Source organism: Dermacentor albipictus, chromosome 9, assembly GCF_038994185.2.
Source record: "Dermacentor albipictus isolate Rhodes 1998 colony chromosome 9, USDA_Dalb.pri_finalv2, whole genome shotgun sequence".
Classification (NCBI taxonomy): Eukaryota; Metazoa; Arthropoda; class Arachnida; order Ixodida; family Ixodidae; genus Dermacentor; species Dermacentor albipictus.
In genome coordinates, this window is record NC_091829.1 from 51118993 (window position 1) to 51144115 (window position 25123).

The 25123-nt window shown below is 46.0% G+C and overlaps 2 protein-coding genes across 6 annotated transcripts in view; one reads left to right on the forward strand and one right to left on the reverse strand.

The window, feature by feature from the left end:
* LOC135911931 (neprilysin-1-like) overlaps nt 1–25123 on the reverse strand; it is a 220352-nt gene that overhangs the window by 138704 nt on the left and 56525 nt on the right. The gene's annotated exons all lie outside the window — the stretch shown is intronic.
* Nucleotides 1–25123, forward strand: part of LOC135911930 (cholecystokinin receptor type A-like) — a 463919-nt gene that overhangs the window by 16592 nt on the left and 422204 nt on the right. The window lies entirely within an intron of this gene.

Sequence of the window (25123 nt, forward strand, 5' to 3'; positions counted from 1 at the left end):
AGGAACACCTTAAAGTAAGTTCCACAATTTGAACGCAATGCAATCTACCACAAGAAGTTGCTTAAAGAGCAAGGTGACAATTTTAAAGAGGTATCAAGAGCTTTGTAGATAAACACGAGAAGTAATCTTTTAGAAAATTACTAATGCTAAAATTCCTTTTTTTTCCAAACTCCAGATGGTTTTCTTTATACGCGAATTGCAAAACTTTTTGATCGCCCCGCCCCTATCAGAGGTCTGGTTTAGGAATACTTATGGAGCTGTCGAAGTATTCCATGAGTTAAAATGCTGTATAGCTGATGGAATCCACTAAAGAAAGTTGGTATAGTTTTGACAGTCCAATGGTGCCACACCATCTTTAATGCAGGAAGATCAAATCACAAAGCCAGGAATTACCGTTTTCGTAGCTTCAGAGGCGAAAAAGTATTGCGACATCAATAATTGTGAAAATTAGTTTCTAGTAAACAACAATAAAATGACCAATTTGATTTCTCTGCAAACAGAAAAATTATTTTTGCGCTCTACCATCTTCACAATATTTATTCTAGAAGGTTTTACAAAGCAAGAATCCTATAAAGTTCAGAGCACCATATATTTTATATGTATATATAACTCCAAAGAGCACCCATAAGCGTAAATATCCACTGTAACTCAAAGTCTGACGAAGAGCTGCCACAATGTATTCCACCTAATGCTCGCATGGGACGCGACGACACTTCAAGGTATTGGCGTTCCGCAACGAGATAGGTCTGCTGAACGTTGTTGCTATCGTATGCCTAAGCTTTCTGCGCGGTGAAATAATCTCCCTCGTCGGAGAAGTGTTACCTACACAGTGGTGGCATGCAGCGCTCGAAACACTAATTGGATATGGTTTTCGTGAAGCAGTTGAAAAACCGTATTTCGACATAGCTTATATATATATATATATATATATATATATATATATATATATATATATATATATATATATATATATATATATATAAGAGAACCTCTATTCATCTCCTTGTTAGCGAGACCGCCTAGTTGGATCAACGGATCAACTTGCGGATGCGCTGAGCTTCAAGTATAGGGAAACCATTTCGCTGAAAATAGCATGCACGGACGCTTTCAAGCTCGCGGTCTTTACTATACCTGCAGGTTGTTAGTGAGCAGCTCACGCGGCAGCTTTCAGCTTCGTGTTTCTCATCTTCGCTTTCAAGTGCAAATTCTCGCATAGAGAGTGAGGAGATTGTACGTGAGCTTCAAGTCGAGAAAGTTGCGGTATAAATCGGATACCTATATAGGATACCTCACAGCGAGTTCTAAAATGCCGCTTCGCCGACGTGCCAGAGAGTATACTTGTTAAACTCGTCATTTCACGGGCTTTGTAAAGAAATCATTCGCCGTATTCTTCGACAGCTTTCGTGCCGAGAGTCCCTTGTAGTCATCGTGTGCACAAATTGCTATGCATTGCCTGCTCATGGTTACCCAACCTCGCCATCGCTATCAAAAACGAAGGAGCCCGTGTAGCCAACATGCAGAATTCTACCAAACAACCTCAGAGTATTTTATCCTGCTTCCTGCTGTAACAACGCAATGAAACCTAAAAATAAACTTATGCAAGAAAATCAAGCGCAACTGCGCTGGGACTGGGTTGTTCGTCACAGTGCATAAATGTCCTCTCACACTCACCGATTACAACACAGGGGGACCGTTGTGCGCCACAAAAATGAAAAACTCATCGGTGTAGCGCATGCCGATGAACGTCACATCGCTAGGAGCCTTTTGGAACGATCATCGAAGAAAGCGTCATAAAAGCGAAGAAATGACCGCGTATTTTTTTCGCATTTGGACGCGCAGTATATTTGACGTACACGCAATAAACCACAGGTAACTCCGAAGAGGGACCGAAAGTTTTTTACTTCACCACTAATTTCATAACTGAAGCATGCTTTCCGTGTAAGAAAATCAACCAAGCTAGCTCGTGCGTATGTCCTAGTATCATTTCTACTTGCATGTTTTGGGAACCAGCACAGACAATTCTTCTTTAATTGCATTAGCCCCCACCCCCCGCCCCCCTTATGTAATACCCTGAAAGGGGTCGTTAAGGGACAGTAAATGATGACGATGAATTATTTTTTGTAGACAGCCTACTACTCAGGATTTAATTCATACTGTCAATTTATTCCGTGCTTCCTTAAAAGCCAAAAAGTGATATGTCTGCTATTTCTTACCTTATGTTCAGACTTAGGTGCTTTGGTGTTGTCATCTCAGCAAATGATAATGCTCTGGGCCATCAGGCGTCCTACTTGGTCAAATTACACCTGAACGTGACGGCTGTGATGACGTCAGTGTTGCGTCTATAAATGCCGACATCAGTAAGCCGAAATTGCATGCGAGCCGCCCTCCCATCACTAAGTGCGCGATTCTCCGAAAAGGCTTAAGTGCAACACGTGTCTAAGAGGGGCAAAGCACTTCAGTCACGCGAGAACATAGGGTGCTTCGATAGTTTGCCAGAGAACGTAGTCATTACACCTCCAAAAGGTGGGTAGTTCCTTTTCACTGTCCCGCTATGCATTCATAGTGTTTGCGCAATAAAATGCCACCTTCGAAATGCCCAGATGCAAAAAAGAAGGAAAACACTGTTTCTTTTACACGACGTACTAGCTAGTGATATGTGAACAAAGTTCACCATATTCCTTTCACAGTTCTTTCTTGTCAAAGAAATAATAATTAAATATCCGACATCTTCTTTCGCGCAGGTAGCTCAGTATAAAAAAGAGCTCTCAAGACGTGCTAAGAAACATTTTACTTCGTATAATATATTTTACGAAATATTAGCGCAGGAATCCAATACTGTGCTTTATATGTGACGAGTTAGCGTGTAAAGTGGACGGTGGTATTGACAACAGTAAATAATAAATGTCCGTTCATTGCATATATTAGAGGCGATATCGCTGAACCAGACCAGTGGAAATCCCAGTGTGCATAATGCTCGCCACAAGCGCTCCACCTTCAATTTAGTTTTTTGATAGCACCGAATATATTCGCATTTCTAGAAGTTTCTTGCTTTGGCGGACGTGGATGATCATCGACCGAGGACGGTAGAAACATATATAAATGAAGGCAAGGCTCACCGCTCATTGAGAGAAAAAAAAAAAGCTACTTTACACCACGTTCTGCTTTCCAGAAAGAACTGTAGATATTATATTCCTAAAAAAAATGGCCCATGTAGCCTTACCATACCCGTAAGCATTATGTGGTCTAATATTATGGGCGTCTCATGGATCAGGATGTCTGGTTATCATTCATCATATTGTGTTATGTTCACCATAAATGAGAAGAACACATTACTTTTCAATGGTGATACCTTTTCTCGCATTTTCAAGTAATTGAGAACGCAAGTCGAAAAACAATTCTGAACTGTTTGTTTTCAGAGATTCAACGAATGTCCAGAGAGAGAGAGAATGAAGAGGAAAGGCAGGGAGGTTAACCAGATATGAGTCTCCGGTTTGCTACCCTACACTGGGGATGGGGGATAGGGATTAGAAAGATGAGAGATGAAAACGCTAAAAAAAGGAAAAAAACGCACACATGGAGGCACACACACAAAAGGCGTTCCAGTTAAAGTCGTTCACACAGGCCTGTAGATCGCAAAAAGCGCAATAGCGCTTGCACGGCCTTCTTCTGTGACGGTAGGTCCTTTCGATGTTGTAGAATTCTTTTTTCGGATAGCGCTTGGTCGTCCAGTTGGTCAAGTGTACTGTACTGCGGGCAGGCACACAAAATATGGCCAATTGATTCTTCATGGCCGCAGTGGTCACAGGTTGGGCTGTCGGTCATCCCTATGCGGAATGCATAGGCTTTAATAAAGGCAACGCCCAACCAAAGTCGATATAAAAGCGTGGCGTCTCTACGGCGAAGCTGTGATGGCGCTCGAAGACTTAGTGTTGGATCAAGTGAGTACAGTCACGTGTTTCTTAAATGTGGCTCATTCCATTGCGACGTGGTGCACTGCCGAGCAAGTAGGCGGAGCTTCCGTGCTGCGTCAGTTCTAGAATGAGGAATTGGGACGCTGCGCTCCTCAATATGGGCTGAGCGGGCAGCGTGATCCGCCCGTTCATAGCCGATAATCCCGCAGTGACTTGGAAGCCACTGAAAGGTTATCTCATGGCCTGCTTCACTTATATGTGGCAACGTCTCTGTAATATGGAATCCTAGCTTATGATTATGCGCTGAAGAAGCGAAAGCGACTGCTATCTTAAGATGCGCAGACTAAAAAATCTTGCGTACCGAGCAATCTGCTGACGAGAATGTCTGCGCTGAAAGTGCTCAAAATCTACTACTGATGAAAGGGCCAATTTCGAAATTTAGACATTTGTAGTTCGCTTCCCGCTCGGCAAATGGCGCATATACGCATTTCTGTTGATTTCTACGACATGACCAGTGACTATGTGTGTGTGTGTGTGTGCGTGTTTGTGTTTGTGTGTTTGTGTGTGTGTGTGTGTGTGGTATTTCGCGCCAGATCCGAAGGTATAAGATTCTAAAACGTTGACAGTAGTCTTTACAGACTTTTCGGCCGGAGGACAGGCCTTCGTCAGCGAAGGCCGGTCTTCTATATTTGAGAACCACTACAATCTCTTGCCAAATTTTACTACCCCCTCCACCGCCAGACAAAAGCACTGGTTGTGCTAATGGGGTCTAAGGAAACTTATATTATTGTCCTCAACTCGATTAAGCTGGGCGCTCAGTAAAAGGCGAAATGCCTTTATTTGACAACAGGCCATCTAAATTTCGTGCTGAAAGTATTTTAGCTATTTCAGTTAATAAAGTGGCGCTTGGCTGTACATAAAGGTACTGCTATATATACATCGAAAAAAAGGTAGACGTGCATTATTTTATTTCGCATGCCATTTTCTTTTGTACCTTCGAGGGAAACACCATAAGCCTGAAACCAGCGACACCAGATGAGTGGTTTCCCGACCGCGTTACAAAATGTTGAGGCCTCTCTATGGGCATGAGCGAGAAACGTTAGGAGCCTTTAAAAGACAAGCCCTTGGTTCCACTATAGACAAATAGTAGTTATGCCTGGCATAAGAACAGACAGAACAAAGAAAGGGAGCGATTGGGAATCTATGGCGGCTGCACTTATAGGTCAGAGGTTACTTAGTTGTTCAGGGCCCTATTTACACTAGCCCTTATTGAACTGCTGTATCTTGTGTTAGAAGAGACGTGTGAGAACTTTCGCGGAAAGCCGTGATGATCGCCAAGCGCCCATTCGCCACAGGTCCGCTCTTAGGTCTCGAACGATTATGCCGGTTCGGAGCAGCTGCCTAATGGCTGTTGTTCGCCAAGAACGCTTTGTTTCCTGTCCCCGTTGTACCAGTTATGGAGACGCGAAGAAAATAAATCGAAAATTTTCGCCCTCCCACATTTTGTCAAGCTTATACGACTTGAAGAAAATAGGGGAAACGTTTACAGGATTCCTGGCGGAGATTACATGTATTACATAAGAGAAAGGGAACATAAAGACGATATTCAACAGCTGCTACGCTCCCATCAGTATTTTTTTTTACCAACTGGATCATTTGCTGCCATTTACACACAGTTTGACTTAACTACCCACTGTTAACTTCACAGAAAAAGTCTTAAATCATTGGGTGCGCATTCAGCGACATACGACAAAAGGACTAAGAAGAAAAACTACGCGCCCACGTAGAAGGACTGAGAGAGTTCGAATTTGCGATCAATTTATCCGCAGCACCTTTGTGCAAACTTCGTCTCGCTCTTGAAGCTAGGGCTGTAGTTGCGTTTGGCATTGAGCGGAAAAAAGATTTAAACAGTACTATGATGATATTGGCAAAATGACCCAGGGTGCAAGTATTTTGGTGCCCTCAATCTGTACTCGTTCACGGCGATCCCACCGTCCATTAGTACTATCTTTAGTCAAATTTGGGAGAAACCTTCTGTGTCATCGCTCCATAGGACGCTTACGTAACTGTTCCTTTCAAATGAACCTTCTATTGCTTATTTCACGCCGAAAGCATGATGAACAAAACTTATGGTCAGTTAAATATGCTACTTGAATAAACTGCATTAGTTGGTTTTAAGCAATATTTTGTGCAGCATTTCGTGTCGGGCTGCGCATAAATTATTTGCGGACCGCATGCTGCCGCAATAAAATGAACATTTCGAGCACCGCAGGTTTACATGCGGTATTTAGTCGCCGCTTTGTTGTATTTGTTTTCTATTTTATACACAGACACAATAACAAGTCCTTTATATTGTTGCGGGAAGAAAGCAGGCCCACGAGTGTAAAATAACTTATATTTACAAATGATGGATATCGCGTTCAGGCAACCGCCAGACTTCGTCTTTCTCTAGTCCAATTCAACGTCTTCCTTCACTTCACCGTAACATCACCCTCCCGGTGGGGGAGCTCCGTCCCGGTGCAAGTTAAACAGCCTCACTTATTGGGGGGACATAGGGCTTGAGCCTGGTGACGTGAACAACATCACTGGTTAAGTTGGGAGGCACGGAAGGCTGACCGAGTGGGGCGATCTCGTAGGTCACGTCGGACAGTTGGCGTAAGATCTGGTACGGACCAGAAAAACGGGACAGTAATTTTTCCGACAAGCCGACACGACGTGAAGGCGTCCAGAGAAGGACAAGGGAACCAGGTGAAAAATGGTGGTCTCGGTGCCGAAGGTCGTAGCGTCGCTTTTGAGAAGCTTGCGAGACTGTGAGGCGATGACGGGCGACATCTCGGGCCTGGGCGGCTAAGTCAATAGCATCGCGAGCGTAAGCAGTGCTGGGTGACTGTACTGCGGAAGGTAGCAACGTGTCAAAAGGCAAGGTGGGGTCGCGGCCGTACAAAAGGAAAAATGGTGAAAATCCGGCCGTGTCGTGACGGGACGAGTTGTATGCGAAAGTGACGTATGGTAAAGCGACGTCCCAGTCGCGGTGATCGTTGGAAACGTACATGGCGAGCATTTCAGTGAGTGTGCGGTTGAGTCGCTCGGTGAGGCCGTTCGTTTGAGGGTGGTACGCGGTAGCAATCCGATGTTCTGTAGAACAGGAGCGGAGCAGATCATCAACGACCTTCGATAGAAAGTAGCGGCCGCGATCCGTCAGCAACTGGCGAGGGGCGCCGTGGTGCAGGATGACGTCTTTTAGTAAGAAGTCGGCGACATCTGTAGCGCAGCTGGTTGGCAGGGCTCGTGCGATGGCATATCTAGTGGCATAATCGGTTGCTACAGCAATCCATTTGTTTCCTTTGATGGAAATTGGAAACGGACCAAGGAGGTCGAGGCCCACACGGAAGAAGGGCTCTGTAGGTATATCAATGGGTTGAAGCAAACCAGCGGGAGGCATAGCAGGCGTCTTCCGGCGCTGACACAGGTCGCAAGAAGCGACATAACGGCGCACAGAGCGATAAATGCCAGGCCAGAAGAAGCGGCGCCGCAGGTGGTCGTAAGTACGAGTGACGCCCAGATGTCCAGCAGTAGGAGCGTCATGAAGTTGCTGGAGCACGGTGAGTCGAAGGTGCTTGGGGACGACTAGGAGGAGCTCCGGGCCGTCAGGACGAACGCTACGACGGTATAAAGTTCCATCGCGCAAGGTGAACATCCGAAGGGACGGGTCATTGGGCGAGGAGCTTAGGCGTTCCATAAGTGTTCGAAGAACAGGATCCTTGCGCTGCTCGTCGCCAATGTGGAGGAAGCCGGAGAGGGACAGAATACTGATGTCCGAGTCTGCATCGGTATCGTCCGGTTGATCCACGGGATTGCGGGACAGGCAGTCAGCGTCTTTATGCAGGCGTCCTGACTTATATATAATAGAAAATGTATATTCTTGTAGGCGCAATGCCCAACGTGCAAGTCGTCCAGTTGGGTCCTTCAAAGAGGAGAGCCAGCAGAGGGCGTGATGGTCGGTGACAACGCAGAAGCTTCGACCGAAAAGGTACGGGCGAAATTTCGCGACCGCCCATACGAGCGCGAGACATTCTCTCTCAGTAATGGAGTAATTTCGCTCGGGCGTGGAAAGGCGGCGGCTAGCGTAAGCGATGACACGGTCTTGGCCCTGTTGACGCTGAGCGAGGACAGCGCCGATGCCATGACCACTCGCGTCAGTTCGTACTTCAGTGGGCGCAGAAGGGTCAAAGTGGGAGAGAATCGGGGAAGTGGTAAGCCGCTCAATCAGGGTAGAGAAGGCTTTCTCCTGTAGCGGTCCCCAAGAGAAAGAGGCGTCTTTCTTAAGAAGGTCAGTGAGAGGGTGAGCGATGTCCGCAAAATTTTTCACAAATCGCCGAAAATAAGAGCATAAGCCCAGAAAACTACGGACATCGTTCGTTGAACAAGGTACAGGAAAATTTCGCACGGCGTGAACTTTCTGTGGATCAGGTTGGATTCCGGCGGCGTTGACGAGATGACCAAGCATGTTAATTTCACGGCGACCGAAATGGCACTTGGAGGAGTTTAGCTGAAGGCCAGCCCTGCGAAACACGGAGAGTATGGTTGTGAGGCGCCGCAGGTGGCTCTCAAAGTTCGGCGAAAACACAATCACATCATCGAGGTAACACAGGCATGTAGACCACTTCAAGCCGCGCAAGAGAGAGTCCATCATGCGCTCGAATGTAGCTGGCGCATTGCATAATCCAAAGGGCATGACTTTAAATTGGTACAGACCGTCCGGTGTGACAAAGGCGGTTTTCTCGCGGTCCATCTCATCGACGCTAATCTGCCAATAGCCGGAGCGGAGGTCAATTGATGAAAAGTATTGGGATCCGTGAAGGCAGTCAAGAGCGTCATCAATGCGAGGCAAGGGATAAACATCCTTCTTTGTTATCCGGTTGAGGTGACGGTAGTCAACGCAGAAGCGCCACGAGTTATCTTTTTTCTTTACTAAGACAACCGGTGATGCCCACGGGCTACTGGAGGGTTCAATGATGTCCTTGTCCATCATCCTGTCTACTTCTTTCTGTATGATGGCCCTTTCTGTTGCCGAGACACGATATGGCCGCCTATGAATGGGGCTGGCGTCACCGGTGTTGATGCGATGCGTGACAACAGATGTCTGGCCAAGTGGACGGTCGTCCAAATCAAAGATGTCCCGATAAGATGACAGGAGATGACGAAGAGCTGTTGTTTGCTCGGAAGGAAGGTCGGGGGCGATCATCTTAGAAACATCGTCCGCAGGCGTCGAGTACGAAGGAGTGGATGACAAAGGTCCGTTCGTACTGAGGAAGGATTCAGAGGTCAAAAAAGAAATCTGAAATTCTTCCAAAGGAGTGATATGCGCTATGGCGATACCGTGTGGCAAAACATGTGACGAGAACCCAAAGTTGAGGATGGGCACGCGAGCGCAGTTTTCGCGGATCCGAATTAAGGTGCTCGGTAGGGCAATATTACGCGACAAAACCACGTCAGTAAGCGGCGACAGGACGTACTCGCCATCAGGTACGGGAGGACAGGGCGTCAGCAGGACATTTGTAGCAGCCTGTGGAGACAGCCTTGCAAATTCAGCAGCACATAAGCGGTGTGGAGCACAAGTGGTTGCGTCGGCAGGAAGCGGCAGGTCCAACTGTACAACACCTGCGGAGCAGTCAATGTGGGCAGAGTGTTTCGAAAGGAAGTCGAGGCCGAGAATTAGGTCGTGTGGGCAGTGTTCAAGGACGATAAATAGAACAACGGTATAATGGCCCCCAATGGTCACACGTGCTGTGCACATTCCAAGGACAGGTGACGTACTCCCATCGGCGACTCGCACGGTGCACGGTACGGCGGGGGTCAGAACCTTTTTGAGCCGGCGGCGGAGAGCAGCGCTCATAACTGAAAGCTGCGCTCCTGTATCAACGAGAGATCTAACAGGAACGCCATCGACTTCAATGTCCAGCAGGTTTCCACATGTAGGCAGGGTCAATAGAGGATTTGTGGGCCGGGTCGGAGTTGCAGCTTCACCTCCGGGAGCTGCACCGCCTAGTTTCCCGAAGCGAAGCGACCGGTTGCAGAAGGGGACGAAGAGCGGTGAACGAGAGGCGAACGGGACCTACGACCTTGCGGAGACGGGGATCGGCTGGATCTTGGTGGAGCACTGTCGGCGTTGATGTTCCTAGTCGGCGTATAGGGCGAGAAAGTGCGATTGTCGGGTACTTGGCTGTAGTGACTCGGAGACGACCACCGAGGAGGCGACGACCAGTGGTTGCGGCAATGACGGGCGATGTGTCCAATACCGGAACAATTAAAACAGATGGGTTTATCATCCGCTGTGCGCCATTCAGCTGGGTTGCGACGGAGTGGTGGAAAGCTTTGCGTCCGGGAGCGAGCGGTCGGAGAAATTTGGTAGGTGTTGGTATGGCGGACTGAGCAGAGAGATGGAATGCCCAAACTTGCTATTTCCTCCCGAACGACCGCTTGTATAAGGGAGATAGCGGGTACGCTTTCCCGACAGTCTGAACGAACCGGAGCCGGGGCCATGGCCTCAAGCTCACGGCGAACGATGCGCGTTATTTCTTCCGGTCCTGCGGGCTGAACGAACCGCGGCGGGTCTTCGCAAGAAGATGTCGCGGCGGTATTGGGCAACCGGTCGAAAGTTTGAGTGACGCGGCGGCCCTTCGCTTGTTCGAAGCGCCGGCACTCCTTAATAATTGCATCCACAGTGGCACAATCCTTACACATCAAGAGATTGAAGGCATCGTCTGCAATACCTTTCAATATATGGCCAATCTTGTCTGCCTCGGTCATGTTGTCATCAGCCTTGCGACAGAGGGCCAGCACATCCTGTATGTACACGACATAGGATTCTGTGGACGTCTGAGCGCGGCACGCAAGTTCTTTTTTAGCTGCCAGCTGACGACCGACAGGTCTGCCGAACAGGTCTCGCATTTTTTCTTTGCAAACATCCCAGCTCGTTAGGTCAGCTTCATGTGTGTCATACCATTGCTTCGCAGTTCCCTTCAGATAAAATATTACGTTTGCAAGCATCATTGTAGGATCCCACCTGTTGTTGTCGCACACTCGCTCGTACATCGTAAGCCAGTCCTCGACGTCGACGTTGTCCGTGCCACAAAATGTTCCCGGGTCCCGTGGGTGAGTGAGGATGACCGTGGGCACGGGCTGCCGAGGCGTTGTCGCTTGTGTCGGTTGATTTGCCATTGTGGCAGCAGGTAGATGACGTCCGCTGCGAAGTTCCGTGGTGGTACCCCGCACCTTCCACCAAAATGTTGCGGGAAGAAAGCAGGCCCACGAGTGTAAAATAACTTATATTTACAAATGATGGATATCGCGTTCAGGCAACCGCCAGACTTCGTCTTTCTCTAGTCCAATTCAACGTCTTCCTTCACTTCACCGTAACAATATTTAGGGCTACCCTGCTGCCTTCTGTGAAGTGTATCTCCGTCTACACGCTATCGATCCTTTGCTGAATTTCATTTTATTTCATCATTCATCCTTAGCACAGAAGGAGGTCCCGGAGTTGCAAGAACTGTCAGGGGGACCTCCTATTAGTAATTTAATACTGCATGAATTAATACATTATGGCAACATATCAGCGACAGACATCAGAAAACACGAAGTTAATGAAAAAATAAAAAATACAAAAAGTTGCTTACAATAATTGAAGTTCAAAACACAAGCAGATGAAACCGATACAGCGTATAAATAAGTAAATAGGTAATAATTGACACGTTATAGAAACATAGGAATGACACATGTCAAAGAACACGAGGTTAATGTAACAGATAATTAGAAACAAATATATGCTCACAATACGCAAAGTACAAATGTTATATAGACTATGCGACAAAAAATTAAAAATGCCTAAGAAAGGAGAAAAAGAAGAGAAAGGAATATATAGAATAACAAATAAATAAGAACTGTCGATACAATAGGTAAATACAGAATCGTTGAAAACTGGTAAATATATTTGTAGGCAATATATACTTATAGTAATGAATCGGTAGCCAGTAGTGTCGTTAGTAAATATTTCTTCGTATCTCTCCTGAATGTTAATGTTGTGCGGCAGGCTTTAATATGGGGTGGTAGTTCGTTCCAGCATTTAATGGCCGTAAAAAGGGAAGTAAACATTCCATAAGTAGTGTTTATTCGAGGGAGGAAAAAATTGCTGTTAGAGGAAAATCTCGTATTGTTAGTGTTGGTAAGAGTAGAGTTACTAAATGCATCTAAAATTATTTCATGATTTAGTTTGCGGTATATTAGTAAAGCCAATATGAGCTGGAACATGTAACGTAATGGTAGTATTTTTAAGGAACTGAAAATTGGTACTGCATGTGACATGTAACTAGAGAAATTGATTATCCTCAAGGCTTGATTTTGTAAATGTTGTAGACGTATTATGTGCGAGCAATGTGGGTTTCCCCAAACTTAGATGCAGTATTGCAGGCGACAATGAATAAATGCGTAATAAAATGAAGTTCGAACGTTTTGTGGAAAATACGAGCGCGTTAGGATTAGTACTCTTATTCCAAAGGCAATTTCTTTAGACCTTGTCACCATGTAAGCTAAACTTAAGTTGGGAGTCAAGTTTGACGCCAAGGAAGACAACTTCATGACGAGCGGTGGCGCGGGCGCGATGACGCGTTTGTGTGTATGAAAAAGCATAAACTGAGTTTTCGAAGGGTCGATGTGAAGTTTGTTACTTGTGCACTACGCAGATAAGTTGCTTAGGTCAGAATTTAGTCGTTTTATTACAGTATTTATGCATTTGCTATTAGTAAATACAGTAGTGTCGTCAGCATATAGTATAGATGAAGTACTGGTTAAACAGTGAGGAAGAACATTAATGTACACCAGGAAAAGTAAAGGGCCTAAAGGTGAGCCTTGTGGGACACCCTTAGTGACTAATTTAGAACGTGAAAGTCAACCTCCGAAATTTACAACCTGGGTTCTGTTAGTCAAATAACTGAGGCTGAGCGTAAGAGCTGGGCCACGAATGCCGAGAGCTTCTAACTTGTAAGAAAGGATGTTATGACAGATGGTGTCAAATGCTTTACTGAAGTCAACGAAACTGAACCAACGATGTGGGAGTTGTCAAGGGCACGTTTTATTTTGTCAGTGAATGATGTTATAGCTGTTTCAGTCGAATAACTTTTACGAAACCCGTGTTGTTCAGGTGAGAGAAGATTAAATTTGGGAAAGTAGTTTGTTAAGCGGGTTACAAGTAGTTTCTCAATGACTTTGCTAAAAAAAGATAGCATGCAGATAGGACGGTAGTTTGAAATTAATTCTTTGTTACATTTTTTAATATAGGAGTTATTTTACCGTGTTTTATTTTGTCGGGGAAAACACCTGTTATGAACATGCAGTTAACAATGTGTGCGAGTACATCGGCGATATGAGATGATACTAATTTGATTTTAGAATTAAGGTTGTAAATTATCAAGGCCGGGACCTGTAGTTCGTAAACTAGCGATTGAATCGGATACTTCTTTGGGTGATGTAGGGAACAAGTAAAATGAATAAGTTGTTTGCCTGAGTACTGGCTGTGGTATACTGTCTAGTGAATGATCATGTGTAGGACAGAAAAAAGTATTGAATTCATTTGCGATATCAGTGGCTTCCGTTACTTCCCTTGTTCCTGTATTAAGTTGGTTCAGTGCGCGGTTTGGTGAAGACAGATGAAGGAAGTACCTAATGGTATCCCAGGTTGTGCGGGTGTTATTGTGTTTAACAATCGTTTTCCCAAAGTAGAAACGCTTGGCTTCTTTGAAGAGTCTGGTAAGTGTGTTAGAATAAATTCTGTACTGCGACTGTAAAGTTACATTAAAAGGTTGGTGTCTTAATTTTTTATGGAAGTTATCATGTTTTTTAACACTTTTTAAGAGGGATCCCGTTATCCATGGGTTTCTAGGGGCGGAGAACCAGTGAGTATTTTGTGTTAGGCTAGTACACTCCGAGTACACGCTTTTAACTTTGTTGTTAAATTGTTCGAATGAGAGGATTGGGTCTGTTATAGAAAGAATCGGGTTCCAGTCGATTTCAGCAATTTGACTAATGAACTAAGCGGTGTGAAAGTTCGCCGTTTTTATGTTTCGTTGGTACGGTGTGTTAATAGACTTTAATAGAACGAATACGGGATAGTGGTCTGTTATGGGAACAGTGACTACACCAGCACATTGCTCTAGGTGTATGTCTGATAATACATGATCTATTAGAGAGTGAGATCCGGACGGAGGACATCTTGTGGGTACGGTTATTGATGAATCTAGGCCATATCCCGCATAGCAGTTGGTATAAATAGAGCAATGACTATCATTGGGGTTAGTAATATCTATGTTTATGTCACCGAGGATGACAACATTTTTGTTTTCGTTTGCATGGAATGTTACTTGTTTTGTGGTCCATCCATATTTCGTCTCCTTCATGCACTGCCAGTGTGTTATAATGTCGATTAAGCCTGGGTTGACTTCCAAGGACTTTGTGAGAAAACCTACAGTGTCAACGAAAAGGCCCGCTTTCACTTAGCAATTCTTTCAAATGCAAGATGGGTCTAGCTACACGACGAGGATGTCGCTGTTACGACACATCATGCTAGCGTGCTCAGAACCGAAGTACCTTTGTTGGTTTACGAACCGGCCGCAACCGAATGCTGCTATTCGTTAGGGACATTAAAGCAGCACTACTTTGCGAGGTTTCGATACACGGGCAACCTCAATAGGAGAATCACTTACTCCGCAGTCGACAGAGTAACTCTTATCCCTGCAGGTCGGGTTCCCACTCCGCGTGAGGGATGCATTACACATTTTTTTTAAGTTGACTGAGATTTAACCCAAGAGCGTTAACGACCCCGTGTCGCATAAAATTTGGCGTCGGCGTCCGGCGTCCCACGTCGACCATCTTTTCCAGAAAACTCATTCCAAACCATGCTTAACCAACCATGCAGGCCCTCCGTGTGGCGCAGAGGAGTCACTGAACAAATTGAGTTTGTCCGAGTAAAATGCGTCAGAAAAATCGTAGAGTCCAACTTACACGCAACCTATAGACATGATAGCGTCAGAGTGTATTTTGAATATACGAGAAAACGAAATTCTATTATGCGGAAGCTCAAACACAAACCCCTGTTAAGCGTATCTACCATTTACAGAGTGACGCCCCCGGTTCCTTCCTTGCAACACCTCCAGATGGCGCTCGCAAGAGGCCGCGTTTCCGCCAGAAAGCTCGCCTTCGTGCATGGCGCTCGCCGCTAGCGTTTCCCGGTGAACATTACGGTGACATAAGCTGCCTTGCCGGGAAGCGTGAAGCAATCGGAGGTCTTTGGATGGTATCACGTTCCACTCTTGACTTCGAAGCTAGAGTCCTCCAAATTTTTGTTTGTGCATTTGGTATGGTGCCCCCACACAGTGCCCGTTTAGGAAATGAGGAATGCTTTCTCCGTGCTCGTGTTACAGTTTGCGCATTAATGCATTAGCGGAGACGAAAACGTAAGGAGCCAGGTGGGTAGCATCGCCTGGTGGTGCAGAATTTACATACAGAAGACAGATGAAGTGCAATTATGGCAGTAAAAGCCATATTACGTTTAGCTAGTTTAGCGTTAGCAGCGTGTAATCATTAATTGCTGCCCTGTTGCTTATTTTTCCTTTGACAATTACACAACTTTATAACCAGCAAGTTTAGCTAGTACATTGTGGCTGCCCAAAGCACCAGAAGACGTTGCTACCGGGATTGCTGTTGCCACTCATGTATCGAGTAACCTGGAATACCGCGAAGGTTCTAACATTTACGTACAAATTGAGCCTATCTACTATTCTCCTACCACGAAGGCCAATGTATTACACAGTGGACTTGTCCACGGGCGTGTTACAATGAAATAGTAACACGCCCTGAAAATAGAGACACATCGCAGGGTTCAGGCTCCTCCGGAAGCGGAGACACCGTGGCAGATTTGTCAAGTGCCCATGGGACAAGCAATCGATCACTGCGAATAGAAAGATATGTGCTCCATTGACCACGGTGAAGCAGAATCTGCGCTGTCACTTTTGCTTCCTTGCTTCTGTGCTGCACCAATTCATTTTACTTTTTCGCAACATGTTTGCATTTGTACTCCTGCGTGCCTTGCTTGCTTGTAACCAGAAGAAACTACATAAACAAAACGTTGCTCTTAAAATTGGGCCTTAGAGAAAAAAGGCAAAAGTAATGGCGAGGACAGGACTAAGACATGAGGTCGATCAATAAGTGCGAAGCGATGCCGGAAAAAGTAACGCTGCTCATTGAAATCGCACCTTGCCGTTACCATGGCAACTTCTTTAAAGGGCTCAATTATCGTGCAGAAATAAACTTACACTGTAGTAAAATTTAGACTCGGATGTTTTTTTTTTTTTTAAGAGTTCGCTTCGTCTTTATATGAGATGCATCAAAACAGCAGTGCTAATGTTAGTGCACGCCAGAAGACGTAATGCAACCTAGAATTTTTTCGTAAGTGAAAAAAAAGAAAGAACGACACCGTTCAATTTAAGTATTCGTAGGTTTCCACCTTACATTGTACTCTCAGTGGTTCTCAACACCAAAAAGACCCTAGAAAACCAGAAAAGTACAGACCCATCCTCATAAAAACACGTGAAATTATAGTAACCGTGTTATAAATGGATGGATGGATGGATGGATGGATGGATGGATGGATGGATGGATGGATGGATGGATGGATGGATGGATGGATGGATGGATTTTATTGAAGGAAAGACAACAAGGAAAAGACACCTATGGAAACACATTATCATTTTATGACACCCTGGTGTAATGAGCACACCGTGACACCCGCGTGCACAACAATAATGCAGCGACCGCCCAGACAAGTCAGTCTCATCACGGTTCATGACACACACGTACACAACGGGGTCTTGGAAGGCACGATTCTCCGAACTGGACTCGGGAAGCCTACTGTTGTCCCCAGACCTGGCCCTGCGAGCCGCGGTAGCCACTGGGGCCCTGGCAGAGGACACCACCCGGCGCTTAACCGCGCAGAGAATCTGGCATCGATAAATTTCCTACTACTAATGCTACTACTCCAATCTGCGTCATAATCGATGGCATAGTGCTAAGTGGCTGCTTTCTTTGACACTGCCGCGTTATGGACTTTGTGTTGGTCTGACATACTGGCCGAACCATCTGAATATGACACTCTATGCTATGCCGACAGGAACGCAGAAAAAAAAACACGACTTCGACGAGCGACCCTTTACTTCCTGGCATTGTATGGCACCGTCATGAGGAAAGAACATGAACTCACCACACCTCCCCTCCCCACACCTCCCCTCCAATTGCATTCGCATTCATCTTTTTCCGATATTAACAGGACAAATATTTGCCAGACAAACAAAACATGACAATAAGGTCTAATTGAGACAAAAATATGGTTGGCGTTTCTCTACAGAACGCATATACCATTGTAAGTCGCTTTTTTTTTTTGGTATGAGACGGTTTCACGTGCTATCTAACTGCCATGCCAATGTGTGACAGAAGTTCGTTGAAAAGAAGAATATCATGCACACGACCTACATTGGGCAGAGATGTGCGAACTTAGCGTAGTTCTTGAGTTGTAATGCTGTCGCAGCAGGTCGTTCAAAGCATATCAGTCTCTTCTAGTTCTCCCCCGACTGCGAATTAGACTTGCTCGGAGGCGTGTTGGTTGAATGAATGCGCGCGCAGCTTGGTTTTTGTTTCTATTTATTTTGTGCTCTTGCTTAACAAAATGCAAGTAGTGTGCCTGCGCTTGTCCTCTACCCATATGTTTTTCGTGCTGTTACCACTGTTTCAAAAATGAACGTTAAGCGGTACTCCCAATTGTCGCCTTTAATATGTATGGTACTTAACAAGGTCCTCTTTAGTAATACGATATGACTACTGACATCATGGACGCGCAGGGACATCGTCTCTTCTAAGGCGTCGCCTTTTGTCAAAAAGTATTGGTACAGTAGCAAGCCTGTATCGGCATGAAGCCATGATCGTACTGCGTACAGCCTCAGAAAGATCACACGCAAACGTAACTGCTTCAGATATTTGTTGGCTTCTCGCCTACTATTCCGTGGCTATCTACGCCATAGTGTTTATTGAAGAGCACAAGCGTTCTGTGTGCATTGTATACGCCGCGCAATGGCGTTGAGGAATCCAAAAACGTCGCTATCGGGGCAATGCATGGAATTATTTAAACATTCATGCACTAATTCTTGAACGGAAGGTGGACGCTCACTACTGTCATGTCGAAATACTTCTGCACCGTCTTGGCAACCATAGTAGGAAGGTGATATATCAACAAAATAACCACTGTGATATAAAGTTTGTAAACAAGGATGAAGGGCCTCAGACAGGCTGGCCAACGTTTCGATAGGAGGACCTATCTTCGTCAAAGGCGCCTCCTATCGAAACGTTGGCCAGCCTGTCTGAGGCCCTTCATCCCTGTTTACAAACTTTATATCACAGTGCCATTCCATCTGTCAGCCCCTTTCTTGTTTTTGGACAAAATAACCAGTCACTCGGTTCGTCTGGCTCTTCTCGCTTACTCTAGCAAGCCATCTCAATGTTATCGAAAGAATATTTTACATTCGCAAAGATCGTGCACAAGAAAAACAGAAGTAATGGCCTGGTAACATATTTCGCAATACAGCATCCAGATTTTTGATTTCGGCAAATAATTTGTGCTTCGAGGATTGCTTAGAAGGAGAATACCTAAAAGCCATTTAGGCAAGTATCCTTTGCGGGCATTGCTACGAAAAACTATTGTGCGGAGGCGGCGACTGCACTCAGGATGTTGCTCAATGCGATTTGGAAGAATGCGCAGGCACGCTTCGCGCATTAGTGATTCTGCCTTTCTTTTTTTTCAGTAAACGCTGCGGAAAGTTGCAATAACACAAAAGATAACAGAAGCTGCAGAAATGCAGTTGTGGCTCTGCATATTTCACCAGCTATTCCTCAGGGAAAAGAAGGAGCTTTTTCAGATATAGTGGCACCTTTATTAATGGGATGTAGGTTGGCAAAGGCCCGATTCGCCACTGAACAGCTTTTAGGAGCTGGTCCTAATTTTGGTCTCACCAGAAACCAACATTAGGTTACACTCATATGGGGGGGGGGGGGGAGAGTACTGGGAACTTGGCGAAGTGAGATGCGACCGAAACTGCTTCCATCGCCCCTCATTCAACTGCTAATGCGTCTTAGCCGCACTTCAACAACATTCGCGGAAAATGACGCCAAAGCACGCAACCTCATGCGGCTGTCATTGGACGTCAGAATTACGCAATGAAGCCTCGCCGTATTGCGCGACCGCAGCTCCCTTCCTTGGCAACTGTAAGACGCAGCATCAATAAATCACCACAAAGATAGGACATTAGTGAAGTCACTCCTGTTTCTGGGAAATGATGTGGAGGCGCCGTAGAGGGAGGAAGTGTTGGCTTTACCGGCAGCCCTCATCCTCTCCTCTTCCGAGAGCTCAGCCCGTTATAAAGAATATCTACGCGCTAACGGGTGCTCTTTCTTGGCTGTGCTTATTCTATACCACCGCGCTGCCATGTCAGGATGGGCACCTTGGTACACTACCTTGCGACTTCTGCAATGCCTTTCCCACGGCGAAACAACCTTGTTGAGTCGCTTGTGGCTGGGAGTGGCGTTCACGAACGCATACTCCCACCGTATGGGAATGGCCGAGAGCCCAATGTGCGACTCCTCTGGGTGCGAGGAGACCATCAGCCACCTACTGTATACCTGCCCTCGCTATGATGTCCAATGCCTATCTCTGCGGGCAACTTTACGCCGAGTGGACTCGAAACCTTTTACTGAGTCAATGATACTCGGACCGTGGCCACACCCGTCACTGGCTCGAAAAGCGATTCGTGCACTAGTGCAGTACTTGAAGTGCACGGGCTTAAGAGACCGTTTATAGCATCCTTGTGTACGGTGTCCGTCCCACATGTACTCAGGGCTTACTCTCTCCCTTTCTTCCTCTTTCTATTCCCATTTCCCCCACCCCCAGTGTAGGGTAGCAAACCGGATGCTGTTCTGGCTGACTTCTCTGCCTTTCCTACCGTTGTTTTTTCTTTCTCTCTCTCTCTGAAATGTCTTGTGCAGACATGTTTCTGAGCATTCTTCAAGCTGACGTGAATAACGGAAATCGCTTCTTGTCCATGCTGCTTGAAAACTATTAATCAAACGGCACCAAACTAGCGCGGAGGTCGGTGTTATATTGAGTTCGCTGTTTTAACCGGCCTTACTACTTCGTCCAAGTACCATTAGTTCGCAGACGTTCACAAACAACGTAGTTGACCAGCTCTTGGCGACAAACATTACGCTGTTATTGATTCTAATTAGTATACAAGGAACTGGTGCTTCAATGTTTAAAACTAAGCAGAATTGATATTTCTAGGTTTCCTTTTTGTGCCCCAAGTGATATTTGAGAACAATCAAGTCTACAACAAAAGTGCTATAAACCACACTTTTCGAGCAATAACTAGAACGCCCAAATAGAAATAATTACTCTTTGTAATTATTATGGCAAGCCACGAATGGCATAAACACAATTTCCATAAGGGCTGAACTATTTCCTGCGTTGTCTGCCATAATACTCGCATGGACACGCTGGGTGTTTCTTTTGGGTATCTTCCAAAAGCTGGCAAACCGTGGGCTCCCGCACTCCACTGCAATGTCTCTCCCAGTGGAATGATCAATTTTGATTGTCATTATAATAGCAACAATAATGTCTCGTAATTTATTGCCATGTAAACGCCAAGGAACGACGAGGAACGTCAAAGGTGAGCGTCAAGAAACGGCTGGCGTCAAGCACCCAAACTCCAGGCAAACGTAAGCACGGGTCGCGTGGCTACCACCAACTCTGTGGCTTGCTTGCTTGGCTACTTCGTCATTGTCATGCCTTCAATACATCGGCACCCGCGGAATATCGTAGCCATCCTCGCGATTTAAAAATCGTGGACAGTATAGCGGAGTCATAATAGGGCTTGAGACGACTCCCCGATCACGACGACGTAAGTCTTGGGACAGTGTCAACGGCTCAACTTCATAAATGACCGGAGATGTCCGAGCGAGGATGCGAGAGGGCCCGTGATGACGGGCCACTCATTTAGACCAGAGCCCACGAATGCTCGCAGTAGTAGAAACCCACACGAGGGCAGCGGCCGCGAATGTAAGGAAAGGTCGGTCAGTGTCCTGCCTTAGCTTCTGGTGACCATGGTGTTCGGTTGTCCATGGAAGGGCAAATTGTCGACAATCTTCGGCGCACCTGGCAACGTAAGAAATTGGAGTGTATTGAGGTGAGTCAGATGCGTAATGCATCATAGTGTCCAGCGCGCATGTAGGCCCACGTCTCTACAAGAAAAATATCGGCGAGAACCGTGTGGTCATGTGCGTAGCAATGTTGTACGCATATCTGACGAATGGAGGGACAGTGTCCCCATCGGCATGGTCCTATGCGCTGTACATTGTCAGCATATCGCCGAGAGTGCGACTAAATCGTTCAGTTAGGCCATTCGTTTTTGGATGATCTGAAGTTAATTGTCGCGCGACGAACGATGTTGCACTAAACGAGTAAGGCTTGAATAACATCAGACAGGAAAACACGTACTCTCTCACTCAACGTTTCGTGGGGACCACCGTGGCGCAGGACGAAGCTGCGTAAAATGAACAAATCTCTGTGCCCTTCCACCCTGTAAAAAAAGAGAAAAAAATTGACGACCAGCGAAGCTGTCCTTGTGGGCCCCTTATTATCGAACTGCACCTCCTCCGCGGATCGGCGCGGCATTCCACTATCCTCGGTATCGGCCTACATATGGGTAGTGATGCGTGTACACATGGACACGATCCTGGGGCAACTAGCTCTTAACATCTTCGCTATATTCGCTGCAAAATTGATTACGTCTTTCTGTTTCTTAATTAATTAAATTATTAAATAATTAATGATCACTACGAGTCCTGGAGCTGTGTCACTAGCGCGTTCGCGTGCTACAGCCGATGGGCGCTAACGAGCCAGCTGTGGATGATGACGATGCTGTAGCCAATCCGGGCGATGATAGTTTTGGGTCTACACACTGATACGATTCTGTGGGAACAAGCACTAAACAGCGTCGCTGTAAAATGCAACGTATCCCGCTGTGGCTGTGGGCAAAGCTGCAGGCTCCGCGTAACACGTGAAGTGTCCACGACGACAATTGTCAACCCATTCCCAGAGATGGTCCAGAAAAGCGGGCCGTATCAGTCGATACCGACGAGATCAAATGGACGGGTCGGGCAAAGGAGAGGCTAACCCCCGTATTCAGAGATGCAACTTATCTTGAACCCCATGCTTGATTTGATATAAATAACGCCTCGCGTGAACATGTCTACGACGCTCATTGCGTTTCCTTTGGTGCGTTCACGACAGGTGTCCTTTAAATGAAGTCAAGCGTGGGCTTTAAGTTGAGATACATTTCTGAATACGGGAGTAAGTGTACCAGCCGGGCGTTCAGGCGGAGCCTTGCGCCGCTGACAGGCAGCGCAAGTACGTGTGTACCATAGAGAAAGAAATGCAACAAGAGGGGACACTTGGCGAAAACTGGCAACAGGAAATACGTCATGCTATAGTTTTAACGCCGACCGTTTGCTGCGGCGAGCACTGAAAAAAGAAAAGAGAATTCGAAACGAGATTAACACGAATAGTTTCATTTTTTTATTCTTTCCCGGCAAAAGCAAAAATATCTGCGTATAAATTTAAACTTTGCGGCTAACTGCTATTGCCTAGCGACAGGCGAATCGGCGAATGACGAGCCACATGCATGCGTTATTTGTCAAACACACTGCCGAAGCGAGCGAGACCGGCCGTGCATCTGAGCGTTGGCCTGATCGGTCGGCCGCCTGCCTGTTTTTCTATTTTTGGAATTAGCCTGGTTTGGTGGGCTGCCGGCCACTTCTTGCGTTACTTCTGAACTTCGACATAGCACCACTGCACCATTGGACTACAACAAGGTGAGAAATGTTGTTAGACAGTCTGCGATGCATTTCAAGTAATTAGGCTTACGCCAGGGCACCTAGGGTAGACTTGTAGCGCAGTTAAGGAAAAACAGCGCGGCCGTCGTGGGGCAGTTAATTTGAATTAATCAATCGTACTGGGAGATGTTTGCGACGCTTTCTATGAGCCCTAATGTTATTTTTATGTATTTGGGTAGTTTCTGGGTACGCTAGTCGCACAGGGTGCTGTGACGCAGTTTCGCGTGTACTGAATCTTACTGCGACAAGTTCTGGCGCTTTCTCTGACCGCTAACATTATTGTAACTAATTTCGTTACTTTTCGGGGTAATGTTGAGGCGCAGTCGCCGCGCCTGTCGTGACGCAGCGAAAAGCATCTCCGCTGTGGTGACAGAATTAGCCGTGTACTGAATCTTACTGCGACAAGTTTGCGACAGTTTTAATGGCCCCGCAACAGCTTAAACCTTCTTTCAGTGCTCACGCCTGTCGGAAACGCGACGAGCAATTGCCAAGAGCGATAACACGGGGGTGTGTTGCTTGCACCTTCAGAATGCGCAAAAGATAACGCCAAATAGCTCAAACGCCAGAAAATAGTACCTTCTGAACGGCACCCACACATTTGAGTGCGAGTCGCAAGTATTCTGCGAGCGGCCAGCATGGTCTGGTTGAGAGCCTGTGTTGTGGCCACCTCTGTGTATTCGTAGCGTATTATCGCGTCGGTTGTAGCGAAGTTCTGGAAACGCGCTGTAGCCCGTGAGTTCGTGCTATTAAAGTGCAGGAAATAGGACCCGGGAAGAGGGGAATGCTTGGAAATGAATTGTTCTTGAGGCGGGGTAAGCTGATCGATCAGTTTGAAAGTCAGAGAGTACTCGCTCGCGTACAGTGTTTTGAGCTACAGTGTAATCTTGCTTGCATTTTCTTCTGTTCGTTGGCAGTGCCGGATCAGTGCCCTATTAAAGCGTATTCTGAAAAGCATCACTTCCAATTCCCCTGTGGCGTACAGTGCATATCTGTCTGCGTCTCCGCGCTTGCCTCCCTTTAATTCGCTGTTCGTGTAAACTTCTCTCACGCCACTCTTGGAACCCCGATTTAAGGAATCCCTACACTGCGTATCGGTCACTCGAAAAGTTCCTCGTTTTATTGTGTGCCGTTGCGCTACAACATGTGGCAAAGCTATAAGGTGTGCTTATATTTCCTGAATTTTCAATGAATTCCAGGCGATATACTAACTGCGAAGTCAAAGCGCGCCCTACGGAATATGTTAAATCATCTTTGACTCAATTAATGGTCTTTTTTGTTCGACTGTTACCTCATTTTTCCGTTACATTGTCGCGTAGTTTTATGTTTCTGTCTCGTTTACTAGGCAGGGACGAGTGATTTCAATTCTGATCGATTGCTTTACCAATTTTTCTGTTGTGGATGTTGCCGGGTCGTATCACGCAAGCCTCTCTCCATGGTTTTGACAGACCGGGCGTTTCAATGTGCCAACTCAAGATGACAATAAAATTATTATTATTATTATTATTATTATTATTATTATTATTATTATTATTATTATTATTGAACGAAACAGAAAACGATTACATCTGTGGACTGTAGTGATTTATTCTTATTCTTTTATGAAATAGGGACGAGTGCAAATACCGTCGCATGGCAGACGGGAATTCCTCAGCATTTACATCATCACTGGGAACTGCCTAATTATGAAAAGCAAATTAAGCTCGTCGTAATGGTAGAGTCGTCTTAGTGGCTAATCGTCATTTCATTTGTTCCGGGATAGTTTTGATAAAACGAGAGTTGCAGCCGTTTTCTCTAATCATGCTTCCTCCGTAGACGGCCATGTAGTGACAGCAGACGGGAATTCTGTAACATTTATGACTTCACTGTGAACTTTGACAAGTGAATAAAACTCAGCGGAATGATAAAGTCGTCTTAGCAGCCAACATCAGTATGATTTTTTTCAATATCCCTACATTAGATTGAGAGTTACAGAGGATTTGCGAGACACTGGAGATGAAAACTTTTTCGCGTCGATGCAACCCATAGATGGACGGACATCGACCACCACCGCAGGGTAGCTATACACAGTGTCGCTGTGAAACGCTGCGCAGCGTGCATGCAAGAAGTGGACAAAAAGTGCGTTTGAGTTCGTTTCAGTATACGGTAGTGACGGAACACTCATACTGTGCCCGGAG